Raw genomic sequence first — 12,747 nt, forward strand, 5'->3', positions numbered from 1 at the left:
CTGAACCGGATTTTCTTTCCTCTAAGAGTTAGAAAGAATGAGAATTGAGGTTGAAATCTATTGTTGCAAAAACTAAAGAAAATTACAATAAATTGTAGCTACTATTTTCTAATATTTTTCTCCTCTTTCTCTATTACTTTCTATACTTTCTCACTATATTCCATACATCATCTGAGTATCCAAGAGCTTGACATTAGCTGCAATCCTGAATTCTTCTGGTCTCTTGGCTCTTTTGTGAAATTTTCAGAATCATATTGATTACATGCACCTTCCCCTTAATGTCTAGCTCAAAGTTTTCTATGGAATACATAACCAAAAACATTGAGATAGATGTTAACTATGAGATAAACACTGTAAGCCCCTTATTTATTATCCAGAATCTCTCTCTAGGTCAAAGCCATTATAGTTACTTTCTTCTGCCTGCTTTGTTCACAAAGATGCACTGATTCCTGCCCTCTACTACAAGTGCATATTTCTTTTTCTTTCAAGTTCATATTTCTTTGACTATCTTTCTCAGCTTCTGGATGGGATTGTGGTCTTCAGATATCTCTTATACTAACATTCATCCTTGTCCTACCAAAATTTAATTTGTCAAATTCTTTTCAAATACTTTTGTTTTATTCTGACCAGAACTCCATTTACTCATTCATTCTTTCTTTTAGTGTTCTATTAGAGAGCCAGGAATGCTTAAGATTGGCTTTGAGATGAATGTTTGTGGTTCATATCATATTAATTTCTTTGCAACTTGCAAACACTTTCACATCAACACTTCATTTATTCACAGGGGTATTACTATCCCCATATTTTTAAATGGAAACTGAAGACCAGAAAGTAGAAGTCATATATTCAAGGATATGAAGAGTGAGCAGCGGAATTGGAACTATAAGCTGTTCTCCTGCCTTTTCCATATCATCACACCCAAATGCCAGATTACTATGGATATAACAAGTTTCCAAAGCTCCAAAGGTTTTGGGGTGGCTCATTCAAAAGAGAGATAAAGCAAAACTCCTCCTATTGAGCCAGTTTGGGTCCTCCATGGCCAACTGCTTCCCTACTATAGTTTGCATACTTCTTTTCCTGTGACTATTTCCCTCTTATAAGACTCTCCTTTCTTGGTTGATAATGTACCAATTACTCTTGCATGTCTTTTTTATTTCTCTGTTTACTATTTTCTTTGATTCCTTTTCTGGTCATTCTCTAGCAATAAAGAGATAAATTTCAGATTAGGTTTTATACACTAAGTAGAAAACTTGTAGAATTATGGTAAAAACTGCCAGACATGCCTTTGGAAGTGAAACTTATCCAGAGAGGTCACATTAACTTATATTCAGAGCAGACAATTGTTCATGGGAATATAAAAATTCACATAATGAAGAGTTGTCTAGGCATTATTGACAGTAAGTTTCACATTTTAAATATTTGGTTATTAGTTGACTCAGGAAATGAAGTGAATTCTTCTGAGATTCTCTTCATGAAATCCATTGTCATGAGAGTTCCTGACTGATGAAGGTTTGATCAGTTTAGTGGTCTCATTTACTTAAGGCACCCTGTCATCTGTTACAAATAATGGTATTGGAATGAGATCAACAGTTAGTGGTGGGGAACGGAAAGTGGCTTTCAGCAGCTACTTGTTAACGGTCTGTTCAAATGTGATTTTTGGTCTTTTTAAAAATCTAGTCTATGGCAATCCATTTCTTCCAGTGGTTCAGGGCAGTTAGACTCTCTGCTTTCCCCTATAAATCCAATCCTTCAACAAATCCTGTAGAGCCAACTTCCAAAATGTCCAGAATCTGACCATCTATCACCATTTCCATTGCTACCCTCTTGATTCTACCATCCATCGTATCTTCTATGCATTATTGCAACAGCCTCTATGTGTGACCCAGCAGCCAGAGTGCAAAATGTGAGTCAAAACATGGTCTACTCAAAAATTTTTAATGGTGCATATAAGGGACTATAGGTTCTGGCCTCTACTCTGAGTTTATTCTCTATTATTCTCCCCTTGCTCGTTCCATTCAAGCCACGTTGGGCTAGCTGATTCCTCTTTAAGATATTTATATATGCATGCCTAGATTACTTTTCCCATACATATTCATCTAGCTGGCACTCTCATCTCCTGTATTTCTTTACTCGTACTTAGCCATTTCATCGAGACTTTCTTTGACCATTCAATTCAGAATTAAAACTCCATCCCTTACATTCCCTTCCTTTGCTTTGGCTTTCTCCTCAGCACTTATCACCACTAACCTATGTTTACTATATGTGTCTACTTATTGGCTTATTGTCTGTTTCCCCAATTAGAATGTAAGCCATGAAAATAAGGATTTTTGTCAGTTTTATTCACTCTTTTATCCCCTAGAACTTAAACAGTCCTTATAAAATAATGGGAGCTCAAAAGAAACTAAAAATGACAAAAACTTTGTTGGGTGTATTTAGTGAACATAAGAATATAATAAAGATGTACTTATTTTGTGATACTCTGGGATATTTGAAGTAAATGGAGTAATATTAAAAGCAAACATGTGTAGGAATGATATGTCTTCTATATCTTTCCTCCTTTATACTCAACCACTCACTCATATGAGACCCATGGGATGATTCAAAACAGTGGGGACTACAGCTAGAAACCAGTCTCTGAGTAGCACATAGGGCTATATTCCTTTGACAAACTGAGTCACCAGGCCACACACAATGATGGTAATTCAATTAGGCAGAATATTGACTGTTTTTTAAATGTGCCTAGCCCTGAACTGTCACTTTAAAGAGAAGACTGTCTCTCTTTGGGCTGTGACTTACTAGACCTTTTATGAATGTCAATGTCTCTGGTGCTTCAATCAAGTTCTTAACCTTTGGTTTGGTGAATATATTTATACTATGGCCTTTATATATTTTTTATACCATATTAAACTTTGAATATGTAATCTTTGCTACTACTTTCATTAAATGTTAAAAATACACATAGTAATATGATTTCCCACAGTTTTGCCATGCATAGTTTGCATAGATTTTGTTTCCATTAAGTTGTACATTTCAAATGTTTGTAGTAAATACTGTATCTGTCAGTATAGTTTGGGGTTATTTTTTTGTCTGCTCTACAAAATGTAGTTAGAAATAAAGATTCAGGGGTGCCTGGTTGGCTCAGTTGGTTGAGTGTCTGACTCTTGATTTTGACTCAGGTCTTGATCCCAGGGTCATTGGATTGAGTGCCATGTCTGGCCATGTCTGGCTTCATGCTGAGCATGGAGCCTGCTTGGGATTTCCTCTCTCTCTCTCTCTCTCTTTCTCTCTCTCTCTCCCTCTCCCCCCTTCCCCCCCCGTTTCCCCCTATTTCTCGCTCTCTCAAATAAAAAAATAAATTTAAAAAGCTGACTCCTTTAAAAAAATGAAAAAGCACTTTTTTCTCAAGTGACCACATCCAGTTTTTGTTCATGTTACTTGTATCTTTAAAGCTACCAGAAGCTTATTTACAGTTCCATTCCTTTGAATCTTATAATACTTATAATTTGCTAGCAAATTTATGTTGTTTTGAATACTATATGATTAATTTTTATCCTAAACTTCTCTGGAACTCCGTCTGACAAAAAAAATGTTCTGAATTTTCTTATAATTGTTATTATTGTTTATTTATCTCTTAGTTCTATGCATGTACTCTATCTAAGCTTTTTATTTTAGAAGAGTTTTTGATATACAAAAGCTTGTATAAAGAGTAAGCAGTTCTTATGTTTCCTTAGTTTTTACCTAAGATCCCTTTTTTATTCAGGTATCCCATCAAGGGTAAGTTACATTTAATTGTCATTAAGCTCTTCTTGGCTGTGACAATTTCCCTAACTTTCCTAGTTTTTATAATTTTGACACTTTTGAAGAATAATACAAAAGCTATTTTGTAGAACGTCCCTCAGTTGGGATTCATCTGTAGAATGTTCCTCATTATTATACTGATTACACTGAATTTGGGTTGGAATATAACAGAAAGTCATTTTTACCACATCTTATCCAGGGTACATGATCACTGTTTATGTTGACCTTGATCATTTGGTAGAGGTAATATTTTTACGGTATGGCCACTATAAAGTTACTGTCCCTTCAGTTCCTTTTCATACTGTATTCTCTGGAATGAAATCCATGTACACAGCCCATACATAAGAAGTAGGGAGTTATGATCCCCCTCCTACAGGATGATGAATGTACACAGATTACTTAGGATTCTACATTAGAGACTTGATTCTTCTTCCTCATGCATTTATTTATGCAATCTTTTTTTATCAGTATGGACTCATGGATTCTTACTTTATGGTTTGTGTTATAATACATTGCTGCTTTGTTTTGTTCTTCAGATATTTCAGTTTTAGTTTTTAGAAGCTCTTTCACTTGGCTTCTGTATTCTTTTGATATACACCCTTTGGTGTGTGTGTCTCTGTGTGTGTTGTGTTAGGGCTTCCTTACTTTCTGAGACTACAAGATGCTATAGACTCATGTATTTCCCACCTCAGTAGTAGAATCAGCCATTTCTATAAAGAACGCTGCTTTTTAAATTGGAGAATTGTTTTAAACAATTTTTTAAATTTAAATCCAAGTTAGTCAACATAAAGTGTAATAATGATTTCAGGAATAGGATTTAGTGATTCATCGCTTACATATAATACCTAATGCTTACGCGAACAAGTTCCCTTCTTAATGTCCTTCACCCATTTAGCCCATCCCCCACCCAACACCCTACCAGCAATGCTCAGTTCTCTGTATTTAAGAGTCTTTTATGGTTTGTCCTCCCTCTCTGTTTTTACCTTCTTTTTCTTCCCTTCCCCTCTGTCCATCTTTTGTATTCTTAAATTTCACATATGAATGAAATTATGATATTTGTCTTTCTCTGACTTATTTTGCTTAGCATAATACACTCTAATTCCATCTACATTGTTGCAAATGGCAAGATTTCATTCTTTTTGATTGCCAAATAATATTCCATTATATATACAAACTGCATCTTCTTTATCCATTCATCAGTTGATGGGCATTTGGGCTCTTTCCATACTATGGCTATTGTCAGAAGCGCTGCTATAAACATTGGGGTGCATGTGCCACTTTGAATCAGCAACTTTGTATCCTTTGGATAAATACCTAGTAGTGCAATTACTGGGTTATAGGGTATTTTTTTATTTTTTGAGGAATCTCTACACTATTTTCCAGAGTGGCTACACAAGTTTGCATTCCCACCAGCAGTGCAAAAGGGTTCCCCTTTCTCTGCACCCTCACCAACATTTGTTGTTGCTGGACTTGTTAATTTTAGACATTCTGACTGGTGTGAGGTGGTATCTCATTGTGGTTTTGATGTGCATTTCCCTGATGATGAGTGATATTGAGCATCTTTTAATGTGTCTGTTAGCTATCTGGATGTCTTCTTTGGAAAAAATGTTTATTCCTGTCTTTTGCCCATTCCTTCATTAGATTATTTGTGTTTTGATTGTTGAGTTTGACAACTCCTTTATTGATTTTGGATACTAACCCTTTATCTGATATGTCATTTGCAAATATCTTCTCCCATTTTGTCAGTTCCCTTTTAGTTTTGCAGATTGTTTCCTTCAGTGTGCAGAAGCATTTTATGTTGATGAGGTCCCAGTAATTCACTTTTACCTCTGTTTCCCTTGCCTTTATTGGAGAATTGTTTTAGAAATGAAGATCTGATAGTCACTAGGTGTGGGTGCTTGTAGGATCTTTCAATAAAGGAAGGAACTATATATGTGCTACTAGCTATATTTGCACATATCTATAAATATTTCTCTATATAATAATCTGTATCTGTATTAAACTAAACCTGAGTTCACACTGATGTCTTTAACCTTAAATATATTTATTGGCACTGCTTTTTACCCCAGGACTTCACAAGGCCTCTGTACAAGGTGTACAACCAACACTTACTGGATAATTGTATGAACAAAAATATTCTCTTCATCATCTTCCCACTTCTGGGCTCCTTTGTTGATTTTTCTTGTACCTTAAATTTAATTGTTCTTTGAAAATATTTTTTGTGTAAAAGAAACTGATATATGATGCTTTTTTGTGTGGTTACCTGTTTCATCTGAGGATATGCATACCTGACTCATGAAACTACTTGCTGCAATCTTTTTCATTCCTAATGCAAGAGGCTAGGTTTTCAAGGTCTGGCTTTACCATTCTTATTAATTGACTGTCCATCTCTTTTTTCTCCTTCTTTCAGCCTAGGGTAGTCTATCCTAAACTTGAATGTGGTATGATGGTAACTTAGTTTCACTTGTCAAATCTCCAGTGTTTTGCCTAACCTTAATGTCTTCATTCCACTCAGAGTCTAGGTTTTTGGTAAAATTCAGAAAGACTTGAACACTCTCCCCACTCCAGTGTATCCATTTTCAAAAGCAGTAGCTGAAGAATAGCCTAATAATAGCATAAGCAAAAGCACAAAGTTGGAAAGGAAAAAAAATTAGTGGAAACACATTGCCACTCGATACATTTTGTTTCTAAACTACAAATTCCAGTATTGCTATATCTCTTCTATTCTTCCTTGACTTTTGTTTCCCACAGATCATTCTCTGACTTGCTGCCAGTTAAATTGTTATTCTTCTTAAAAGTTTTTTTAAATGTTTTATTTATTTTTGATAGACATACATGGAGAGTGGGGGAGAAGCAGAGAGAAGGAGACACAAAATCCAAAGCAGGCTCCAGGCTCTGAGCTGTCAGCACAGAGCCTGATTTGGGGCTTGAACCCACAAATCATGGAATCACGACCTGAGCTGAAGTCAGATGCTTAACTGACTAAGCAACCCAGGTGTCCCTAAATTGTTATTCTTAAACTCATAAAGTCTTTTATGTTTTGCCATGGTTTCCTACCAAGCTCTCAGTTAAATGATCCAATATCATCTGAAAATGAGCCCTGTGCATTCCTGACTCTGTGCTTTTGCTTTTACATTTTCTTTCTCCTTGTGTTAGTTTGACAGTTATTCTTTTGACCATAATCTCTCTCTCTCTCTTTTTCTGATATTTTCTAAGATTTTATAAACTGAGGTACTACATTTCACTGAGTGTCAGAGAATTGTTTTTGTTTGGCACTGAATGTAACCTCTAAATCCAAGGATACTCTTGAAGTTTCTAAAGCAGCACCATTAAGTAGCTGATCTCCATCTCACCTGGCTTTTGAACAAGTTTTGAAGTAATCATTGAGGCCAAAATGTCATCTTTATTATAGGTAAAGGCTGGCAAGGAGGTTAGTTAATTTTAGATTAGTCTAGTGTGTGTGCTAATTACTGAACTCCAGAACTGACTGCTTTTTCCCTTTTAGGCCCAGACAAGTAGACCTCTCCAGATGAAGAGTCCTTCTTGATAGCAAAGAGCGGAGTTGTTGACTTGAACATGGTTAGTGGTTTTCTTCAAATATACTCAATAGATGAGTCATGGTACTTTGGGGTGGAGTGATTAAAGGGACAGAGAGAAGGGCACCTGGGTGGCTCAGTCAGTTAAACATCGGACTTCAGCTTGGGTTGTGATCTCACAGTTTGTGGGTTTGAGCCCTGCATGGGGCTCTGTGCTTGACAGCTCAGAGTCTGGAGCCTGCTTTAGATTCTGTGTCTCCCTCTCTCTCTGACTCTCCCCCACTTGCACTGTTTCTTGAAAATAAATAAACATTTTTTAAAAAGGGACAGAGACAGCAATAGTATTCTGCCAATGTCTTCTCACTTAGATGAGGGAAAAATATTCCTACTCTGTGTCCTCCTCCTCTTAAAAAAAAAAACCCACCATCACAACAAAAATGCACAACATACACACACACACACACTCACAAACAACAACAAAACCTCCTGTGTCTCTTCATTTCAAGAAAAATCTCTTTATCAAATAATTTTGATTTTCATATATTGCTTCCTTCTACTTTCTAATTTTGGAATGTCAGATGTATATTGGAGTCTCTCAATTCCTTCTATATGCCTCAATTTGTGTACTATTCTATATTACCTCTTTCCAATGCATGTAGGTAAATTCCTAATACTATTTCCTTACCCATTTTGTGATTTGTTACATGTTGAATAAAAATTACTCATTATGGCAAACGCTTATGAAAACATGTATTTTCTTCCTTATGAATACAAATTGTATTTTTGGATTAAGGGGAAGAAACATACGGCCACCTCCAGAAAAATACTCATTTTCACACCCTTTCTTATAGCTTGCCGAGGGGAGGATGTTGAATTCTGGCCGATATAATGTAAGCAGAAGTCTATTGGGGGTTTTAAGGGAGATCTGCATTTGTTAATAATGGAGTTGCTGCACCTAATTTCATTGAGTTACAGATCCAATTTTAAGAAATACCTATCTTTACACTTTGTAACATGAAAGCAAATCTGGTTTCTTTATTGGCCAATGACATTTTAACTCCTATGAATTGTCTTTTAATATTTTTTGTCAAATTTTCTTTAAAAACTGTTTTTGTCTTATTGATAAGCAGATATTCTCTATGCACTTGGGACACCAATTATTTGTTAGTTTTATGCACTGCTGATAGTCTCACATTCTACAGCTTGTGTTTCCATTTTCTATGTAGTATTTGTTCCAGAAATTTCAAATTTAATGTGGTTAAATATGTCAATAGTTTCCTTTTTATATAGGTCTTTTGTGATTATCTAAGAATACTTTGTTGTCCTGATGATGGATATAAACCTATTCTACAGTTTCTTTCCTCAGTTTTGAAGTTTTGCTTTTTTCTGGCTAGTGGTTGTATAAAATTAATATTTGTGTTTGGTGTGAAGTAAGGTTTATTTCTCTCTCATCCATTCTAATGATCATTTTGTCTATCCCTACAAGAATATTGCTTTAAACACTGTAGATTTATAGTTAGGCTTGATCATCTTCAAAAAACTTTTCTTGTCTTTGTTGGACCTGTTATGTGTCCATATGAATTGTTTTAAGATCATCTGTTACAAATTCATGTAAAGCTTTGGTCATTTTATTGGAATTTCCTTGATTTCAGAGGTTGATTTGGAGAGAATTAAGTTTTATAATATTGAGTTTTCTATAAGCATGGTATATCTCTCCATTTATCAAGATGTTTTTTGTTCTTCAGTAATTTTGGTAATATTTTTGCAGATGTTTCAAACCTTTTTGTGTGACTTTATTCTACTTTGATTTTATTCCGACATAATGAACAATGTTTTTACTGCTCTTGACAATGGATACTTTTTATATTTCATTTTAAATATGTGCTACTTTTATAGAAGAATGCTGTTGAGTTTCCTATGTTGATCTTGTATTCAGAGCTCTAACAGATACTCTTATTCTAATATTTGGTCTCTTGAGTGTCTTTGATTTTATATATAGACAATTATACAAATTAGTTTTAGGTTCTGCTACATGCTAAGATTATAGTACAGTGGCTTAAAAAAAAAAAAAATGAAAGGATGTATTTGCAATAAGAAGCCTGGAGGGAGACAGTCTAGAGCTGTGATAGTGACTCAGTAGTTTCATTGAGGACCAGACTCTTTTAACTTCATGTTTGCTCAGTGTGACAGTATTGCTTTCATTCTCCTTACTACAAGATGACCACTGTACCATGAGGCATAAAGTGAGCATTTTGGTCAGTAAGTAGAGAGAAGGATGAAAGCACAACAAACTGGCTTGAGCCTCTAGGATATTTATCCTTCTTCAACCTGGAGGGACTGGATTTAAGTAGAGTCCTCTATAAGACCTTTTCTTTCCCTCTGTATCAGGAAACACTTTCTTGCCCCATTGCAGGCAACTCACTCTCCCAGGCAATACCCAAATAACAGTTGCATCCGAGGGGGAGGGTGTGGGGGTCCAGATCACCTCATGTCCAAATGGATTAATTACCCTTCAAAGGTTAGGATTGCCCTTACATTGAGCCCTTGGTCCTATGGAAAAGGAGATCTAAGAAGATACACTCAGTACAAATACAGAAAGTAAAAATGTTAGATCTTTATCCTTTCTTTTCTGCTAATGCATGCAGTTACTCTCTAGTTATTCACTGATTTTGTATCTAGCAACATTGCTAAACTCTCCTATTCCAATATTTCTTTCTGTAAAAACTTTGTTTTCTTTGTTATGTCATCTGTAAATTACAACTTTTTATTTCTTGAATTATTTTATGCCTTTTGAGTTTTCTTTTAAAAAATTAGTGTTTATTTTTGAGAGAGACACAGAGAGAGAGAGAGAGACAGAGAGAGAGAGAGAGAGAGAGAGAGAGAACACAAGGGGGAGAGGGACAGAGAGACAGGGAGACATAGACTCCAAAGCAGGTTCCAGGCTCTAAGCTGTCAGTACAGAGCCTGATGGGGTCTTGAACCCACAAACTGCGAGATCATGACCTGAGCTGAAGTTGGTGCTTAACCAACTGAGCCACCCAGGCACCCCTTTAATTTCTTTTTCTAATCTTACTAGATTGGCTAGGGTCTCCAGTATAGTAATAGAATTAAAAGTTGGATCCTTGTTGTTACAGATTTTTACTATTGAATACAGTGTTTACAGCAATTTTTGGTGACAGCCCTTGATCATGTTAAGAGAGCTTTCTTCTTGTCTAAGTTTATAATGAGTTGTGCTTATTAATGTTGAATTTTATTAAGTGGAATTTGCAAGTTTTGGCATGATTATGAATTTTCTACTTCTGTTTGTTCGAATTTATATACCTTATAAAAACACAAATTAGTATGATGTATTATCTCTTTTATGTGTTGCTGGCTTCATTTTTTAAAAATATTTTATTTAGATAGTTAGGTCTAAGACTATGAATGAGGCTGGCCTATAGTTTTATTATCTTGCACCATTTATGGTTTAGTAGTATATTATTAGAATTGAGTAATGTTTCTTTTTTGTATTACCTAAGAGAGTGGTAAATTTGGAGTTAAGGGGCACCTGGGTGCCTCAGTCAGTTAAGCCTCCAACTTTGGCTCAGGTCATGATCTTATGGTTCATGGGTTCTAGCCCTACGTTGGGCTCTATGCTGACAGCTCAGAGCCTGGAGCCTGTTTCAGATTCTGTGTCTCTTCTCCCTGTCCTTCCCTTGCTTATGCACATAAGCTCTCTCTCTCTCTCTCTCTCTCTCTCTCTAACTCTCAAAAATAAATAAACATTAAACATTTTTTAATTTGGAGTTGAGTTTCTTGATATTTTAGCCAAATTTTTAGAACAATTTGGGCTGTTATTTTTTAGTTACTAATAAAATAACTTAAGTTTTAAGGCATTTCTTATAAGAAATTATGTTCTGTTGACCTTTTCAAAGTTACTTGAATATGAATACGTATTTCAGGATCCTTAAGACTGAAAGCTTAGTGAAAGCTACAGATAAAGGTATGATGCAGGTTCTACTACAAACAGTGCAAGCTTGGGACAGAAGCTTCAAACAGTAGATAGAGCCTGGTTTTTCACGTAGAAATCAGCTACCTGGATTTTCCAATACTGCTCTAACTATCTCTTACTGTCTCAGCTAAGAATGCTTGCTTCAGCTCTGGCTAGAAATTTGCCACAGGTACTTGCTGCTGCTGAGATCCCCTTTGGTACAGCTGACAATCTTGGTTGCTCAGTGAAGATATCCTATGTTTGGGTTGGACTTCCACCTCTGGTACATCCTGCGCTATTGTGTAGTCTGTCTCTGGTGGAAGCAGTCCTTGGCTGGCTCCATTACACTGTTGGCCGCTCCTCAGAACAGACCATCAGGCATCTCCGGAGATTGCCCCACCTTGCCACCACAGGTTACTTTTGCCACCGGCTGTTTAGGGCAACAAACTCTGGCTAACCACAACACTTGGACTCTATCTCCATGTTAGTGCCAAGGAAGGAGGATAGCTCATACCCACCCATGAACACTGATATGGTAAATCCTGCAACCTGCTTCTATCACATAATAGTAGTAGCTGCTAGTCTTAGACACCAGCCCCTAATCACACCCATGATGGGCTGGAGATGTCAGGAGGAATGTTCTTTCAATTGTATTGATGTTATATCACAATCCATGATAACACCAGAGGAATGATTAGAGTTTTGTTAATGAGCTATCTCGAAGCCCCATGGCCCAACCATCAGGATCCCCCTGCTGGAATCTGATGACTGGTTCTGCCAGGTTGCTCTGTACCTGCCAATTCTGTGACAGGGAATGGAGGCCATGCAAGCCTGCTACTGATCTTGACCTCCTGAGTTTTTTCCCAGTGAATCCTAGTCCAGCAAGCCTTGTGGACCCTACATCTGGTCACTTGTCCTTCTTTGTTGACATTACTAATTTATTGCTGCTGGATCAATTACCTAAAAACGTTAAATCAAAGATCCTTCTGGGATATTGATTAGTAAATCCCTCTTTACAGTGTACAAGGCTGAATAATCATAGCTTGGCATTACCAGCCCTGTGGGAATTTGGGGGTCTGACAGAGGCGCTCATGGAAACAGCAGGTGATTTGGCTCAGTTCCTAAAAGGCTGACTGTGTGCTGTCTGCCTGTCTAGCCACTGTCAGAATCATAGAGATGGAGAAAATTTTTACCCTTTAATATATTTTGGGCTTGCCTCACTTCTGGCTTCCTCCTGTGTCTATTCCACCATTTCTTGCTGTGATATTTTGGTTCCTTTCACCTTCCAGAAGCCAGATTCCTTACTTTCTCCTGTACTAACATTCTAGTAAAGCCACAGTTTAGTTCCTTCCAGGCCGTGTTACTATGTTTTCTTTTTTATCTCATTTATCCAACATTTTCATCTGTTTGTAACAGACATAGTCTTAGTATTCCACGTTGATC

The 12,747-nt window shown here is 36.4% G+C and overlaps 1 pseudogene; it reads right to left on the reverse strand.

Annotated features, from left to right (window-relative positions):
• Positions 1–11,429: 11,429 nt before the first annotated feature.
• Positions 11,430–11,647, reverse strand: LOC144220520 (SNRPN upstream reading frame protein pseudogene; annotated as a pseudogene).
• Between the last annotated feature and the right edge of the window lie 1,100 nt (positions 11,648–12,747).

This window comes from Crocuta crocuta, unplaced genomic scaffold (genome assembly GCF_008692635.1).
Source record: "Crocuta crocuta isolate KB4526 unplaced genomic scaffold, BGI_CrCroc_1.0 scaffold1, whole genome shotgun sequence".
NCBI lineage: Eukaryota > Metazoa > Chordata > Mammalia > Carnivora > Hyaenidae > Crocuta > Crocuta crocuta.